General features: G+C 32.7%; 1 protein-coding gene across 1 annotated transcript in view; it reads left to right on the top strand.

The window, feature by feature from the left end:
* LOC130183586 (zinc fingers and homeoboxes protein 1-like) overlaps nucleotides 1–17,468 on the top strand; it is a 54,792-nt gene extending 37,324 nt beyond the window's left edge. The window contains exon 9 of the transcript XR_008829854.1: nucleotides 17,232–17,468. The gene's annotated coding sequence lies outside the window, so the exon portion shown is untranslated. The remainder of the gene's footprint in view (nucleotides 1–17,231) is intronic.
* Nucleotides 17,469–18,639: the final 1,171 nt, after the last annotated feature.

Genomic DNA, 18,639 nt, shown 5'->3' with positions numbered 1-18,639 from the left:
TTTATGACTTACTATACTATGACATTTTTTATGATTTATTATGACATTTTGTATGATTTACTAAACTATGACATTTTTTATGCCTTACTATACTATGACATTTTTTATGATTTATTATGACATTTTGTATGATTTAATAAACTATGAAATTTTTTGTGAATTATTATATACTATGACATTTCTTATGCCTTACTATACTATGACATTTCTTATGCCTTACTATACTATGAAATTTTTATAATTTTCTAAACTATGACATATTTTATGCCTTACTATACTATGACATTTTTATGATTTTTTATGACATTTTGTATGATTTACTAAACTGTGACATTTTTTATGCCTTACTATACTATGACATTTTTTATGATTTATTATGACATTTTTTATGATTTCCTAAAATATGACATTTTTTATACCTTACTATACTATGACATTTTTTATGATTTTCTAAACTATGACATTTTTTATGCCTTACTATACTATGGCATTTTTTATGATTTATTATGACATTTTTTATGGATTACTAAACTATGACATTTTTTATGACTTAGTATACTATGACATTTTTTAAAATTTTTTATGACATTTTTTATGATTTACTAAACTGTGACATTTTTTATGCCTTACTATACTATGACATTTTTTATGATTTATTATGACATTTTTTATGATTTACTAAACTATGACATTTTTTATGCCTTACTATACTATGACATTTTTTATGATTTATTATGACATTTTTTATGGATTACTAAACTATGACATTTTTTATGACTTACTATACTATGACATTTTTTATGATTTATTATGACATTTTGTATCATTTACTAAACTATGACATTTTTTATGCCTTACTATACTATGACATTTCTTATGATTTATTGTGACATTTTTTATGATCTACTATACTATGACATTTTTTATGCCTTACTATACTATGACATTTTTTATGATTTATTATGACATTTTTTATGATTTACTAAAATATGACATTTTTTGTGCCTTACTATACTATGACATTTTTTATGATTTATTGTGACATTTTTTATGCCTTACTATACTATGACATTTTTTATGCCTTACTATACTATGGCATTTTTTATGATTTATTATGACATTTTTTATGATTACTAAACTATGACATTTTTTATGACTTACTATACTATGGCATTTTTTATGATTTATTATGACATTTTTTATGGATTACTAAACTATGACATTTTTTATGACTTACTATACTATGACATTTTTTATGATTTATTATGACATTTTGTATCATTTACTAAACTATGACATTTTTTATGCCTTACTATACTATGACATTTTTTATGACTTATTATGACATTTTTTATGATTTACTATACTATGACATTTTTTATGCCTTACTATACTATGACATTTTTTATGATTTATTATGACATTTTTTATGACATTTTTTATGATTTCCTAAAATATGACATTTTTTATACCTTACTATACTATGACATTTTTTATGATTTTCTAAACTATGACATTTTTTATGCCTTACTATACTATGGCATTTTTTATGATTTATTATGACATTTTTTATGGATTACTAAACTATGACATTTTTTATGACTTAGTATACTATGACATTTTTTAAAATTTTTTATGACATTTTTTATGATTTACTAAACTGTGACATTTTTTATGCCTTACTATACTATGACATTTTTTATGATTTATTGTGACATTTTTTATGATTTACTAAACTATGACATTTTTTATGCCTTACTATACTATGGCATTTTTTATGATTTATTATGACATTTTTTATGGATTACTAAACTATGACATTTTTTATGACTTACTATACTATGACATTTTTTATGATTTATTATGACATTTTGTATCATTTACTAAACTATGACATTTTTTATGCCTTACTATACTATGACATTTCTTATGACTTATTGTGACACTTTTTATGATTTACTATACTATGACATTTTTTATGCCTTACTATACTATGACATTTTTTATGATTTATTATGACATTTTGTATGATTTAATAAACTATGAAATTTTTTGTGCCTTATTATATACTATGACATTTCTTATGCCTTACTATACTATGACATTTCTTATGCCTTACTATACTATGAAATTTTTATAATTTTCTAAACTATGACATATTTTATGCCTTACTATACTATGACATTTTTATGATTTACTAAACTTTGACATTTTTTATGACTTACTATACTATGACATTTTTTATGATTTATTGTGACATTTTTTATGATTTACTATACTATGACATTTTTTATGATTTATTGTGACATTTTTTATGCCTTACTATACTATGACAGTTTTTATGATTTATTGTGACATTTTTTATGATCTACTATACTATGACATTTTTTATGCCTTACTATACTATGACATTTTTTATGATTTATTATGACATTTTTTATGATTTACTAAAATATGACATTTTTTGTGCCTTACTATACTATGACATTTTTTATGATTTATTGTGACATTTTTCATGCCTTACTATACTATGACATTTTTTATGGCTTACTATACTATGACATTTTTTATGATTTATTATGACATTTTTTATGATTTCCTAAAATATGACATTTTTTATGCCTTACTATACTGTGACATTTTTTATGATTTACTATACTATGACATTTTTTGTGCCTTACTATACTATGGCATTTTTTATGATGTATTATGACATTTTTTATGATTTTTTATGACATTTTTTATGATTTATTATGATATGTTTTATGATTTATTATGACATTTTTTATGATTTATTATGACATTTTTATGATTTACTAAACTATGACATTTTTTATGCCTTACTATACTATGACATTTTTATGATTTTTTATGACATTTTGTATGATTTACTAAACTGTGACATTTTTTATGCCTTACTATACTATGACATTTTTTATGATTTATTATGACATTTTTTATGATTTCCTAAAATATGACATTTTTTATGCCTTACTATACTATGGCATTTTTTATGATTTATTATGACATTTTTTATGGATTACTAAACTATGACATTTTTTATGACTTAGTATACTATGACATTTTTTAAAATTTTTCATGACATTTTTTATGATTTACTAAACTGTGACATTTTTTATGCCTTACTATACTATGACATTTTTCATGATTTATTGTGACATTTTTTATGATTTACTAAACTATGACATTTTTTATGCCTTACTATACTATGGCATTTTTTATGATTTATTATGACATTTTTTATGGATTACTAAACTATGACATTTTTTATGACTTACTATACTATGACATTTTTTATGATTTATTATGACATTTTGTATCATTTACTAAACTATGACATTTTTTATGCCTTACTATACTATGACATTTCTTATGACTTATTGTGACACTTTTTATGATTTACTATACTATGACATTTTTTATGCCTTACTATACTATGACATTTTTTATGATTTATTATGACATTTTTTTATGATTTATTAAACTATGACATTTTTTGTGCCTTATTATATACTATGACATTTCTTATGCCTTTCTATACTATGACATTTTTTATGCCTTACTATACTATGAAATTTTTATAATTTTCTAAACTATGACATATTTTATGCCTTACTATACTATGACATTTTTATGATTTACTAAACTGTGACATTTTTTATGACTTACTATACTATGACATTTTTTATGATTTATTGTGACATTTTTTATGATTTACTATACTATGACATTTTTTATGATTTATTGTGACATTTTTTATGCCTTACTATACTATGACAGTTTTTATGATTTATTGTGACATTTTTTATGATCTACTATACTATGACATTTTTTATGATTTATTATGACATTTTTTATGATTTACTAAAATATGACATTTTTTGTGCCTTACTATACTATGACATTTTTTATGATTTATTGTGACATTTTTCATGCCTTACTATACTATGACATTTTTTATGGCTTACTATACTATGACATTTTTTATGATTTATTATGACATTTTTTATGATTTCCTAAAATATGACATTTTTTATGCCTTACTATACTGTGACATTTTTTATGATTTACTATACTATGACATTTTTTGTGCCTTACTATACTATGGCATTTTTTATGATGTATTATGACATTTTTTATGATTTATTATGATATGTTTTATGATTTATTATGACATTTTTTATGATTTATTATGACATTTTTATGATTTACTAAACTATGACATTTTTTATGCCTTACTATACTATGACATTTTTTATGATTTATTATGACATTTTGTATGATTTACTAAACTATGACATTTTTTATGCCTTACTATACTATGACATTTTTTTATGCCTTACTATACTATGACATTTTTTATGATTTATTATGACATTTTTTATGATTTACTATACTATGACATTTTTTATGCTTTACTATACTATGACATTTTTTATGCCTTACTATACTATGACATTTTTTATGACTTATTATGACATTTTGTATGATTTACTAAAGTATGAAATTTTTTGTGCCTTATTATATACTATGACATTTCGTATGCCTTACTATACTATGACATTTTTTATGATTTATTATGACTTTCTTTCATGATTTACTATACTATGACATATTTTATGATTAATTATGACATTTTTTCTGATTTATTGTGACATTTTTTATGATTTACTATACTATGACATTCTTTATGCCTTACTATACTATGACATTTTTTATGATTTATTATGACATTTTTTATGACTTACTAAATTATGACATTTTTTATGCCTTACTATACTATGACATTTTTAATGATTTATTGTGACATTTTTTATGATTTATTATGACATGTTTTATGATTTATTATGACATTTTTTGTGATTTACTAAACTATGACATTTTTTATAACTTACTATACTATGACATTTTTTATGATTTATTATGACATTTTTATGATTTACTAAACTATGACATTTTTTATGCCTTACTATACTATGACATTTTTTATGATTTATTATGACATTTTGTATGATTTACTAAACTATGAAATTTTTTATGCCTTACTATACTATGACATTTTTTTATGCCTTACTATACTATGACATTTTTTATGATTTATTGTGACATTTTTTATGATTTACTAAACTATGACATTTTTTATGCCTTACTATACTATGACATTTTTCATGCCTTACTATACTATGACATTTCTTATGCCTTACTATACTATGACATTTCTTATGCCTTACTATACTATGAAATTTTTATAATTTCCTAAACTACGACATATTTTATGCCTTACTATACTATGACATTTTTATGATTTACTAAACTGTGACATTTTTTATGCCTTACTATACTATGACATTTTTTATGATTTATTGTGACATTTTTCATGATTTACTAAACTATGACATTTTTTATGCCTTACTATACTATGGCATTTTTTATGATTTATTATGACATTTTTTATGGATTACTAAACTATGACATTTTTTATGACTTACTATACTATGACATTTTTTATGATTTATTATGACATTTTGTATGATTTACTAAACTATGACATTTTTTATGCCTTACTATACTATGGCATTTTTTATGATTTATTGTGACATTTTTTATGATTTATTATGACATGTTTTATGATTTATTATGACATTTTTTGTTATTTACTAAACTATCACATTTTTTATAACTTACTATACTAAGACATTTTTTATGATTTATTATGACATTTTTATGATTTATTAAACTATGACATTTTTTTATGCCTTACTATACTATGACATTTTTTAGGATTTATTATGACATTTTGTATGATTTACAAAACTATGAAATTTTTTATGCCTTACTATACTATGACATTTTTTTATGCCTTACTATACTATGACATTTTTTATAATTTATTGTGACATTTTTTATGATTTACTATACTATGACATTTTTTATGCCTTACTATACTATGACATTTTTTATGCCTTACTATACTATGACATTTTTTATGATTTATTATGACATTTTGTATGATTTACTATAGTATGACATTTTTTATAATTTATTGTGACATTTTTTATAATTTACTATACTATGACATTTCTTATGCCTTACTATACTATGACATTTTTTATGATTTATTATGACTTTCTTTCATGATTTACTATACTATGACATATTTTATGATTAATTATGACATTTTTTATGATTTATTGTGACATTTTTTATTAATTTACTATGACATTTTTTATGCCTTACTATACTATGACATTTTTTATGCCTTACTATACTATGACATTTTTTATGATTTATTATGACATTTTGTATGATTTACTAAAGTATGAAATTTTTTGTGCCTTATTATATACTATGACATTTCTTATGCCTTACTATACTATGACATTTTTTATGATTTATTATGACTTTCTTTCATGATTTACTATACTATGACATATTTTATGATTAATTATGACATTTTTTATGATTTATTGTGACATTTTTTATGATTTACTATACTATGAAATTTTTTGTGCCTCATTATATACTATGACATTTTTTATGCCTTACTATACTATGACATTTTTTATGATTTATTATGACATTTTTTATGATTTACTAAACTATGAAATTTTTTGTGCCTCATTATATACTATGACATTTCTTATGCCTTACTATACTATGACATTTTTTATGATTTATTGTGACATTTTTTATAATTTACTATACTATGACATTTTTTATGATTTATTGTGACATTTTCTAAGATTTACTAAACTATGACATAATTTATGCCTTACTATACTATGACATTTCTTATGACTTACTAAACTATGACATTTTTTATGCCTTACTATACTATGACATTTCTTTTATGATTTATTATGACATTTTTTATCATTTATTATGACATTTTTTTATGATTTACTAAACTATGACAGTTTTCATGCCTTACTATATTATGACATTTTTTATGATTTATTGACATTTTTTATGATTTACTAAACTATAACATTTTTTGTCCCTTATTATATACTATGACATTTTTTATTCCTTACTATACTATGACATTTTTTATTCCTTACTATACTATGACATTTTTCATTAATTAACTGACATTTTTCATGCCTTATTATACTATGACATTTTTTATGATTTATTATGACTTTTTTTATGACTCACTAAACTATGACATTTTTATGCCTTACTATATTATGATATTTTCTATGATTTATTATGACATTTTGTATGAATTACTATACTATGACATTTTTTATGATTTACTAAACTATGACATTTCTTATTATTTATTATAAAAAAGAATTATGATTTACTATAGTATGAAATTTTTTATTATTTATTTTGACATTTTTTATGCCTTACATTACCATGACATTTTCTATTAATTTACTATGACATTTTTGTGACATATATTATGATATTTTTTATGACTTTCTATACTATGACATTTTTCTGACACACTACACTGACATTTTTAATGACTTATTATATTATGACATTTTCTATGCCTTAATATACATTTTATAACATAGCCTACATTTTTGTGTGCCATGATAGCTCACTTGGTAGTACTATCCCAGCGGTATAGGTTTGAGTCTGACCTGTGGCACTTTCGCAGCTATTTTTTCTCTCTCTCTCTCTAAAATTTTCCTGTCTCTCTCACACTATGACTGTAATAAATAAAAAGCCTGAAAAAATTACTTAAAAAAGAACAATAGTCTGTCTCTGTTAACTTTCTCTCTGAGTGTTTATTAGTAAATACAGCTGAAATCGCAAAGCAGTCTTTGTCTTTCATTTATGTTCGGTGATGGTGATTTTTTCAGATGATGTTGGAGTTATAAAATCTGGATTTGACCATAGGCTTTTGTTTCAGTTTTTGAACGAATTCAGCGAACATAATGCAGCATTATTGTTCCCAATTGCAATGAGATGGGTCATGTGAATGACAGGCCTAACCAAGCTAGTTTTTACTGGCGGCCAACCACTGTTTTCAACTTTGTTACTGAGAAATCATGTTTGTCCATCTTTTTGGCACAGGTTAAAATACTACAAAACCCATGAGCCTCAGCTTCTGTTGCCATGGAGAAGAAGTCAGTTGGAGGTGTGAATCAGAGTGATACTGAATTCAAAAATTGCTTAATTATTACAGTTAGGAACAAAACATGCAGTTGCTGAATTACTGACCCAGAATTTAAAGGAGCTTTTTGTTTTAAAAGTTTTTGCTATCGCTACATACCAAACATTAGCATTAACACCTGTTTACTTACCAGTCTAGAAAAAAATTTGTGAATTCACCATCAAACTTCTCTACTACTCACCAAGAGCTGTGTCCAGCGGTAGAACGCAACCCTCTTGTTTTGCTTTTATTTTTATTTTCTTCGTCTGAAGTTAGCATGCTAATCAGCTAGCCGTTGGTCTCGACTTTCCGATATCAAGTCACTGTAGTGTCCAGGCTGTCCAGAATAAGTAGAGAGGACTTATTATAACCTATTGTTTTATAAACACAATGATGGCTGAAGCAATAGCAGAATTTACAAATAGCTCCTTTAAGCTGGAGAGTGTTTTCATCTTTTGCTCTCACACACCATCAGCAGCACACGAAACAGAATTTTAAGCTCTGTAATTGGATGTTTCTTTTTGAAATGCACTTTGGGAGTTGTAATTAATGTCTTCCTCAGTGTATTTATTGTACACAAGTGTCTACCTTTGAGTTTTTAACATGGAATCTGATATTTTCTAACACAGTTGTTCATATTTTGTACTGATGATTGAACCATGAGAGTTTCATCCTGATTCAAATTGAAGAGATCCAACTGTGGATCACTAACACTGTCGATTGGAAAAATGAATGGGACTTCTGGAAACAGGGGTGTCCTAAGTGCACGTAACCATAGCAACAACAGCTAGTCAAACTAACCTAACCATGGGATGTTAACTCACTCTGACACGTTCAATGAGTCAACACGGACTGACCTTTTACTCATGCAAGCAGTGTGGTGTTAGGGAGTCAAACTTCTTCACTACTAGTTGATAATTTGGTTCAGACTTTCAAAATGACCCAAAAGGATGTACCTTAATAACTTTGTTGATTCCCTGATGTTTCATTTACTCTCTCCAACAAGTCGAACGTCTTCACTCATCTATACTTCAGCTTGTAACAGTGTTCCTCTAAATCACTAAATTTGTGTCAGCTACAGCCCATGACGGAGCGGATGCTGGGAGAACTTTTCCAGATGGGCCACTATACAAACTGGGCTGGTGGCTGCATGTGGAAAAAAAAAACATAAGAAAGTCCTGTCTGTATATAATCTCTCTCTGTAATCACCTGTGACTGTCACCTGACTATCGAAACTGTGTTGTTATAGTTGTGGATTGTAACATGAAAAGTTTTTCTTCACAGACAACAATAATAAAAATCATAAAATCTGTAATTGAGTTGTGTAAATAACAACTAGACAGTAACATAGATAGATAGATACTTTATTTATCCCCTAGGGGAAATTCAGGTCTCCAGAAGCTCATTAGTAATATTTATCATAATTGATAATAAACATTAAACAATAAATATGATACAATAAAATTAACGCAAAACTAAATAACACTAGCAAACGTAGTGGCTGGAAAACTCAAGACAGTTGTATGATTGCGGAGATGGTTTGTGTTAATAACCTTAAACAGTGAATGTTGGCAGACATGAAATGCCATTGCCTGAAAGCTAACAGTCAGAGTACAGTATCCTGCTGCTGACCTCAGTTGTCAGTCACTTCACTTTTACTAACTTTACTGTACTTACTAGGTGTTTTCTGCAGTTGTATGATCCAGGGAAAAACCTGACTGTGACATCTGTGTTTCGAACTGAACGTGTTAATGATTTAAACATGTTAGAAATGCTACACACAACCACATGACACCATTTCAGGCGAGACAAAAACCTGTTAATTTTACAACGCTCTGACACTTTGTTTTCGGGGGAGCTCGAAGAGGAATCTGCCTTTTCCTGTCAACGTGAGTCCTCAGCTTCGTATTTTAGTTTCTACAGCTGAACCTCTCTCAACCTCTTTTTCAAGAAAACAACGAGGTGTCACCAGATACTTCTGTAACACTAAATAATTCAAATTTAAAAAAATCTATTCATTTTATACAATATGAGCCCTTTAAAGGAATCGTAAGCCAAAAAGAATAGTGTTAATCCAGCTCTATTCCAACATGACTTTATTCCCCTGTGCTCAAAGCTGGATCCACAAAGAGGTGGTTTTCCCAGTATGTTGTATCATCACCAACACCATTGTTGGATCTCACTGTGTGGAGCCTGTTACAGCAGCAGATTGACATCTATTAACGTTACACTATCTCATAAAGCTCTGCTGTCCACATACTTTTGGCCCCATTGTTCTCCCTTTCTCTCCTCACTCTTTTCTTCCTCCTTCCTCTTTTACTTTCTCTCTTTGCCTCGACAGACACTCGTTTTCTCCAGATTCTCTCTTCCCCTTTCTGTCTTTTCTTTGTCGACCTCTCAATTCCTCCCTTTTCTTTGCTCAGTTTCAATCCCGTCCCTCCTCCTTTCTTCCTTTTTCTCATTTAGTTTCTTTTTCTTCTCCGTCTCTATCTCCCTCTCTTATTTTTCAGTTTTCTCCTCTGTGGCACCTCTCTCTCTCTCTCCCTCCCTCCCTCTTTCTCTAGTTCTGCCTCTCCATCTATGTGAAAGGAGGTCCGTTACACAATTGTATTGAGGCTATTGAGGTCTTGGCTGCACAAAGACTGTATTCAAACCTCAGCTATTTTTCAGGAACCGGGCTCAGCGCAGAATTGCACTCACCATCTGCTCAGGGTGTGTGACTGTGTCTATATGTGTGTGTGTGTGTGTGTGTCTGTGTGTGTGTGTGCAGTGTGTGTATGTGTGTGTATGCCCTCTCTTACCTGAATACAGATCCAATTCAAATCAGCGCTGAAAATCTGATGGCGTCAAAACTTTTGAAACAATCGTGATCAACGTCAACAAAAGGGTACAAAATTGGGGTGTAGTGTGCCTTTAAGTGATGCACATGCACACGCCACACACACACACACATACATACATGCAGACACACATACGTTTTTGACCCTCTATTTACTTCTGCAAGTGTGTTTTATTCCTCAACACCTCACCTTGATCTTAAACAAGCCTTGCTTCTAACCTCAGACCCTAAAAATAAAACATCTCCTCAAACTGTGAGACCTCACTAATAGAGTGAAACCTCGTGACACACACACACACACACACACACACAGTGCCAGCCATGTGGGTCTATTTGGGTCAGAGCTGAAATGAAAGTGTTGTTGCAGGAACAGACAGTTACACCAACACAGAATCTCGCTCAGCTTTGCTCTCAATGTGTGTGTGCGTATATATTTATATATATATATATCTAAGTGTGTATATAAGTGTGTGTGCATGCTCCTGTCAGCTCTGCTCCTCTTGTCGGGCCACGTTTGGACAAGTGCGTCAGCGTTTCCCTGCTTTCTTGCTGTCATGTAAATTCTCGGCTGTATACCTTTATGTTTCTGTGTCGTATTAACCTATATTAACACCAGGAAGCGGCGTACACACACCGCCTGACTCCTCCTCATCAAAGACGCCGCAGCCGTTTGAGTCTGTCACATCTAACTAGACTAACGTGTTTTCCTTTACATTCCCCATGCGCCGCCGGGTCGCCGGAGCAAGATGCAAACTCCCCAGTGTAATGTCTGAGAGTTTGAGGAGCGATGCTGGCAGCGCAGCCTGCATTAGGAAGCAGATCTGTGTGCAGATGTGTGGCGCTGCAGTGATGTTATATAATGTTCTTAGCATTTTGTTTTAACCTCGCCGGGGCAGCAGATGGGAGCGCTTCAACACGCCAAGACAAACACACACCAGTCTGCTGTTTAAGGGGACAATATGTCAGATTTTACTGTCCCACTTATAAATAATATTCCGTCAATCAGCTTCAAATGACCTGATTTGTTTCTGACTTTACAGTTTATAGTATGTTTTGGGCGAATAATCTGGATTGCAGACTCTGCTCTGCCCCATCGCAGTATTTTTAACTCAAAATTTGAACACGATGCTGAAGCTAATGACAAAATCTAATTTATACTTCAGTCAGAGTGATGCCATGTGTGTCTTTAGGTCAGTGTTCAAACAAAATCATGTAAATGTTTTCACCACATTTTAGTCCTTTGTCAGTTTAACGGCTTGATTTCATTTTCAAGTCGATCGACGGCACATCAGGTAAAAACAAAGAGGACAGAGGATGCGAACACATTCGAATCCATTCACAATTAGAAAGCCTTTGCTGTCATTGTAAACTCTGCGAACAGCGACATCAGGAGCTGAGTCTTTGCTTCCGTTACTGAAATATTTGATCTTATCTCGAGGCTTCATGACTCCAATTCATGAAAGTGCAAAGGTGAGAAGAAAAAGAAACCGGTCTGGAAGAAAACTTGAACAATGACCAGAATTACGGTTGTATGCCTCCGTCACTCAGACTCGTTTCAGATTACATCCCTGTTTATCCAGAATCATATAAAATATTAAGAGAACGGGATGGTCGGATAAAACAGAATGCTTTCGGCCCTGGATGTCGCTGGCATGGATGGGTAAAAATGGTGGGCATGAAAAGTCCAGTGGTGAAGCTGGTGAGAAAACACAAGGTGAAAACTCCCATCACGTTCAGTCTGAACACACTTCAGAGGGAACCGGAGAGAGCGAAAGAGGTGAAGAGTTCACACGTGTTCAGAAACAGTAACTAAAGATGGAGGCGGACGAATTGGTTCAGAAAAGAAACAGCTCTGGGTTAAATGTCCTTCTCAGGGATTCTTGTTGCTTTGAGCTCAGATTTTTTTATAAAGGGTCAAATTTAACTTGGTTGTGATTTCCCCCGTTTTGCAAATATAAAATAGTTCCATTAGAAACCACTTATGACAACGTTTTAATGAAGATGAATGTTGCAGAGTCTGGAAACATCAAAATGGTGTGATTTATGCATCAAAGGGTTCATTTCAAAATATCAAGATATTGTGTATCACGGTTCAGCCTGAAAATATTGCAATATTATTTATAGGCCATAGCACCCAGCCCTAGTTAACTGGTGTTAGAACATAGGAAATGAAAAGCGGTCTTTTATATTAAAGTCTGATGCATTTTCTTTCAGGGGTTAAAACCCTGGCAGGGCCCCAACAACCACAGTCTCAACCCCACAACGGAAGACGGTGTGTTATGGTAGTTACAGTAACACTTCACACTTGACTCCGCTCACTTCCATCACAGTTTCCCCCCTTCTCCGGCTCTGATTGGATGCAAGCTGACAATGTCAAATCCCCGCACCAGAGCTCGTTACATCCAAAATAATTTGAAGGAGACGCTGCTGCTCTGAACAAAGCGCTGAAAACAACATGAACAAAGGGTAGAGGTGTGTTCAAACAGCCTTCAGAAAGCCTTTCTATGCACAGAGTTACCAGAAAAACACACAAACTCGCGATTCAACACAACACTGAAGTACTGAAGTAATAACTCAAAGCAGATGTGCTGTAATTTAACTTCATAAAGGCTCTCTGGATCATTATAATGCTTTGGGGTCATGTTTTTAACATCCTTATCCTGATGGCCGAATGGAGAAGGAAACAGCTTGTGACTGGATGTCTTAACATGTCTCACCGTCAGTGTCCAGCATCTGCAGCTGTGTTGCTCCGTGCTGCCGGAGACGATCCGCTGCCTCACTCGGCCGCCGTGTCGCTGTCCACAGGACGCTTCTGACTGCGGCTCTTTTCATCTTCTCTTCCAGAACGGCTCGAAATGTGAAATACACCTCTTACAATTGACATGAAGTTAATAATTAACTGTGCATTTTACTTGGGTACCGTCTTTGTTTTTTTGTTTTACAAAACAGCAAACGAGTGGAGATGCAGCAAACAGCAGTTGAAAGGAATAAAGTAAAAGGCACAAAGTCACTGTTCAAATATTGATTATAAAAGTGTGTTTTAAATAACAGAAGAAAATGTCACCAGAACTGTTTCGAATGCGATGTGAAGCGCGTCTCCTGAAGATGCTCCACATCTGCAAAACTTCCAGTGGCGACCCCGTCTCCCAGAGAATACGTCTATATGTTAGTTACAAACATAATCGTTGCGAACATGAAAGATTACAAATTAATTTTGCATTTGTCTTTTTTTAAATTTCTTCTTGCGTTTCATTGTATTTTTCGTTTGTTTACTGATTTACAGCTGTGTGAGGGTAGGATGACGTATAACTGTTTGTGTGAGTGGCGATATTGAAACCTTTGCACTGTAACAACCACTTCTTCCTCTCTGAGGCTGTGGTGTGTCTTTGTTGCGTTGGACTTGATTGTATTACAAGATGGGAGGTGGAGAAAATATTATAAATATTCTTTACCAATTTAATGTAGGAGCACCACAAAGTACAGCCTCAAAAAATGTAGTCAACATAAGTAGGAAACAGTTATATTTGATTAGTCAATCAACAGAAAAATATCTCATTAGATTCAAATAATCAAACAAAAGTGCAATATTATGAATATTTTCTGCTTTTCTTTGTCGTATGTGATAATAAACTGATTTTCAAAGAAAGCTGATGGTGTCAGTTTGGACTTTTAAGTAACAGTTTTGGCCATTTTTTCTCGTTGGATGATAAAAATAATCGTTAGTTTCAGTCCTGGAGTAAAAACATTTCAGGTGGGGCTGTTGTACGTTTCATTGTGCAGGTGTTTCTATTTTTTGGGTCCTTGCTGTGTGATCACAGCGTAAAGACGCTCAGTCAAAACCCCCCCCAAAAAAATTAAAAAGCAAAGCATATGACAAAAATTGTATTATAAGGATTTTACAGGACATAGGTTGTGCCATTGATCTCCAACAGAGACAGACTGAAGTCACTGATGACTGCAGCTTCTTTTAAGCCACATAAAACAACCCATAGAGGAGTGTGTTTTCAAAGACTATTTGATCAGAGCAGAAGACATTTAACCAAATCCCCAAATATAGAGGAGTCACTGCGGCTGTACAGTATGGGACAGATAATCCTGTAAAACCTCTAAAATCAGCAGGTTCAACACGCGGCAGAGTAAATATGTGTATGTGTGCGAGCGTCGGCGCATCTCTGTGTGTGTTTTCCTTTTTGCTGTTTCTGACACCTTCTGCAGCGCCGCAGCCTGTCAGATGTCTCGTCTTCAGATACTCTGACAGATTGGGATGTTAAAACTGTGATTTCAGCCCGGTTACATCAACCCTCCCCCACCCCCCTTCCTCTTCTTCCTCCCCCCTACCACCACCACCACCAGCTGAAAAATCAGCAGCAGCCATTTAAGATGCTGTCAAAGGGAATTATAGCGTATCCTGGAAGCGCTCAGGATATCTCCTCCCCCTCCTCCTCCTATCTCCCTCCGCCGGCTCACCTGGGGGGGGGGGGGGGGGAGCTGGGGGAGCTACAGGAAGAGGTCAGATGATGTTTCTCAGTTCAGTTTACTGTACTTTCAAATCAATTCACATTTGTCTCAGGAACAGAGCTGACAAAAAACGTGTCTGTCTATTCCTGGATTCCTGCTCTAAAAGCCGTGTGATGTTGTTTTAAATGACTCTGACGGAGCAGGCTCGAGGTCAGCCCGATTCCTCAGGGCTGACGACGACCTGCTCGCACACACCCGGTGTCACAATTTGTCTCGATTTGATGGAGGTGAGAAATGCAAGTTTGTTCCCTCCTCTGACAAGAATACAAATGTATGATTTAATCACTCATCACTTCATTTCCTCTGGATCTTTCTGTGTGATTTATTTGATGTGAAAATAAACAAACAGCAGATTTAGTCTTTAGCTTCAGACTGGAACACGTTGGCAAACAGTATCAGAATTAGCCAGATATGAGCTGAAGGTAGGACGTTAGAAATCCTGGGCTCATAAATCCAAGAAGCCTCCATGCCCAGATCATTCACAGGAGTTTGTTTAACGGTCTATTTATTACCTCGACCACAGAGGAGGGTTGTTGTTTGGTTTGTTTGTTTGTCAGCAGGTTCATGCAAAAAGTACTGAACTGATTTGCACCAAACTTGGTGGAGGGATCATTCATGGACCTGGGACAAACTCATTAAATTTTCAGGTTAAAGGGGCGGATTCAGGCTCCAGGAAATTTTCTCTGACACTGCGAGATACAGCTTTGTTTGACATTTTCCTCAATTTCTTGTAACATATTTGGATCTTGATGAGAAAATTTGCACATATTTATGGTCGAAAGATCTATGACTTTGTAGAAGTTGGTGCAGAAAATAATCTGGATCTATTTGAAGAATTTTTTTTGCGGAAGTATACGCTCCTTCTGAGTGCCATTTGGTTATTTCCGTGTTTCATTCATTCAACTATTCTATTATTTCTATTAGTATTTAAAAGGTTTTAAAAGCTGCTGCATGTTTACAGGTGAATGCAGGTGTTCTCGAAACAACAGCTAATGGCTAGCAATGGCTAGCAGCTAACAACTTTTAATGGTGACAATCTGCCAATAAAGAACTGTCGGACTTTGAACACCCCTGATGTACATGATGGTCTAAACTGTACTCCAGCGGGAAAAAATTCAGGTGGAAAAAAAACTGTATTCATGTGTGTATTTCTTCATTTGTCTTGGCCTAAATATGCCCAAACCTGAAAATTAGCTGGTGAGACGAAAACAATGATATGTGCCTTTTTAAATCCACTATCTGCAACTTTCCCAGAAATTCACAATGAGGACTCTGTTTAACTGTTCCCTCTGACTGACTGCATTTAGTTTCCTGAATTATTTTGTCTGCTATCTCAGTATTTTCTTTGTGCTTGTGCATTATGACTTGATATTAAACATGTGAATTCATTATATTTGTTTTCATCTGTGTTTGATTGATTGTTGTGCATTTCAATTAATTTGATCGCGTTGTAATAATCACTTGTTTGCATTTGCTTTGACTCACTTGACGTATTTTTACATCTTTGTTCTGATTTTGTTTTCATTTATTTTATCAATCGTTCATAATTTTTCCATTTGATTATTGTGAATTAGAAAAAAAATGAACCAAACCAAACATCTGGGCTTCATCAGGCTTGTATATGCGATGAACGCGTTGCTCTTCTCTGCACTGATAAAAAGATCCTTGATTGCATTTTGACGGGCTGAGTGTGAGGTCACTGCCACAAACACTTGCGGTTTATTTTTGTTCATCTTACAGTCGCCGGCACCTTCAACTCTGCAGCGCCGCGCTGACAAAACAATCTTCCAACCTCATGGTGCTCAACAACCTCAAGGTCCACTTCTCGCTTCTTCGCCGCATCAGTGGATGAGTCTGCTCAACTGTCAGGGAGAAAATGAAACAGCCTCGTTCTCCCTGAACAAACTTCAGCCGCTGAGAAAGACGGAGATGTGATTGAAAACTGCAGAAAAAGATAAGTGGACCTTGAGTTAGTTTTTTTTTTTTTTTTGTCAAACTTCTATTTCCAAAGTCAGAAATGATTTTATTTACTGTTTGGACCAGGAACAGTTTTATAATAGACCTATTGAATTTATTGTGAAAAATGAGATGACACTTATAATATAATCTCAATCCCAAGTTATTTTAATGGCATTTTACTGACATGTAGCAACAGTCGCATGTTACGTCTCAGTGGTCTGTGGTCAGTCTGATTTTAAAAATACATTTTGAAGCAGATCTGAGACTAGATGCAGATTAAACATTTCCAAATCTTTACCCGTGTTTCATTTGAAGTGTTAACATCTCGTCTCTCAGGCTTCTCTCTGGAGCTCTACAACAGGTTTGTGAGCCAATCAGAATAGAGGAGGCGCTGAGATTCTCCTCCAATTGGCTGACTGTTTTCTGAGTGATCAAATAAAAATATAGCAGATTTCATGTAAACACTCGGAAAAACCAAATCCTGCAAGGTTGGATGGTGAGTCCAGGTGGGCGGGGCTTGGGACATGGCTGAGAGTGGTGACTGCTTTGTTGTGACATCACAAAGTTACAGAAGTCCTGATGGCTGTGTGCATTTCTCTGTGGACTGAGCGCTTTGATACTTTTACAGTATTAATATAGAACCTAGACCTGCTTTATAATCAAACACACATGAAAATCTACATCTTTGTGCAGCCTGCAGTTGTTGTAATAACATTTGCTTGAAGCAGAAAATAAAGAAGATGAAAATGGCAGAGAAGCTCCATCGGATCTCAAGAAAAACAAGTGCTTGTTTGCGTGTTCGTCTGCCTCCTGCACGCTGATCTAAATGCTTACTATGATGAACAGGGGCGCTTCAGTGAGAAAAATAGAAACCGGGGACACATCAAGAAGCTGAAATCAAAACCTCACGCATATAAGATGCTCCGCTTTATTACTGTCTTACCACAGAAGAAGAGGGGGACAAGGGGGAGCGGCGGAGCTCCTGAACGTTCCACAAGACGAGCGCTGGGCTGCACCATCAGCATCACTCTTCACCAGTGTCAGTTTGATCCCTGACAGGGGACAAAACATTATTACTGTGGAGGGTTATTTAAAGTGAGGGGTAAACACACTCGTACTAGTAATAGAAAACACACACACACACACACACACACTAGAGAAGCTTCAGTAAACACTGGTCTGTAAGAGA

Source organism: Seriola aureovittata, chromosome 16 (assembly GCF_021018895.1).
Source record: "Seriola aureovittata isolate HTS-2021-v1 ecotype China chromosome 16, ASM2101889v1, whole genome shotgun sequence".
Taxonomy (NCBI): domain Eukaryota; kingdom Metazoa; phylum Chordata; class Actinopteri; order Carangiformes; family Carangidae; genus Seriola; species Seriola aureovittata.
Note: the sequence above shows the minus strand (reverse complement) of the source record. Positions and strands in the feature narration are given on the sequence as shown.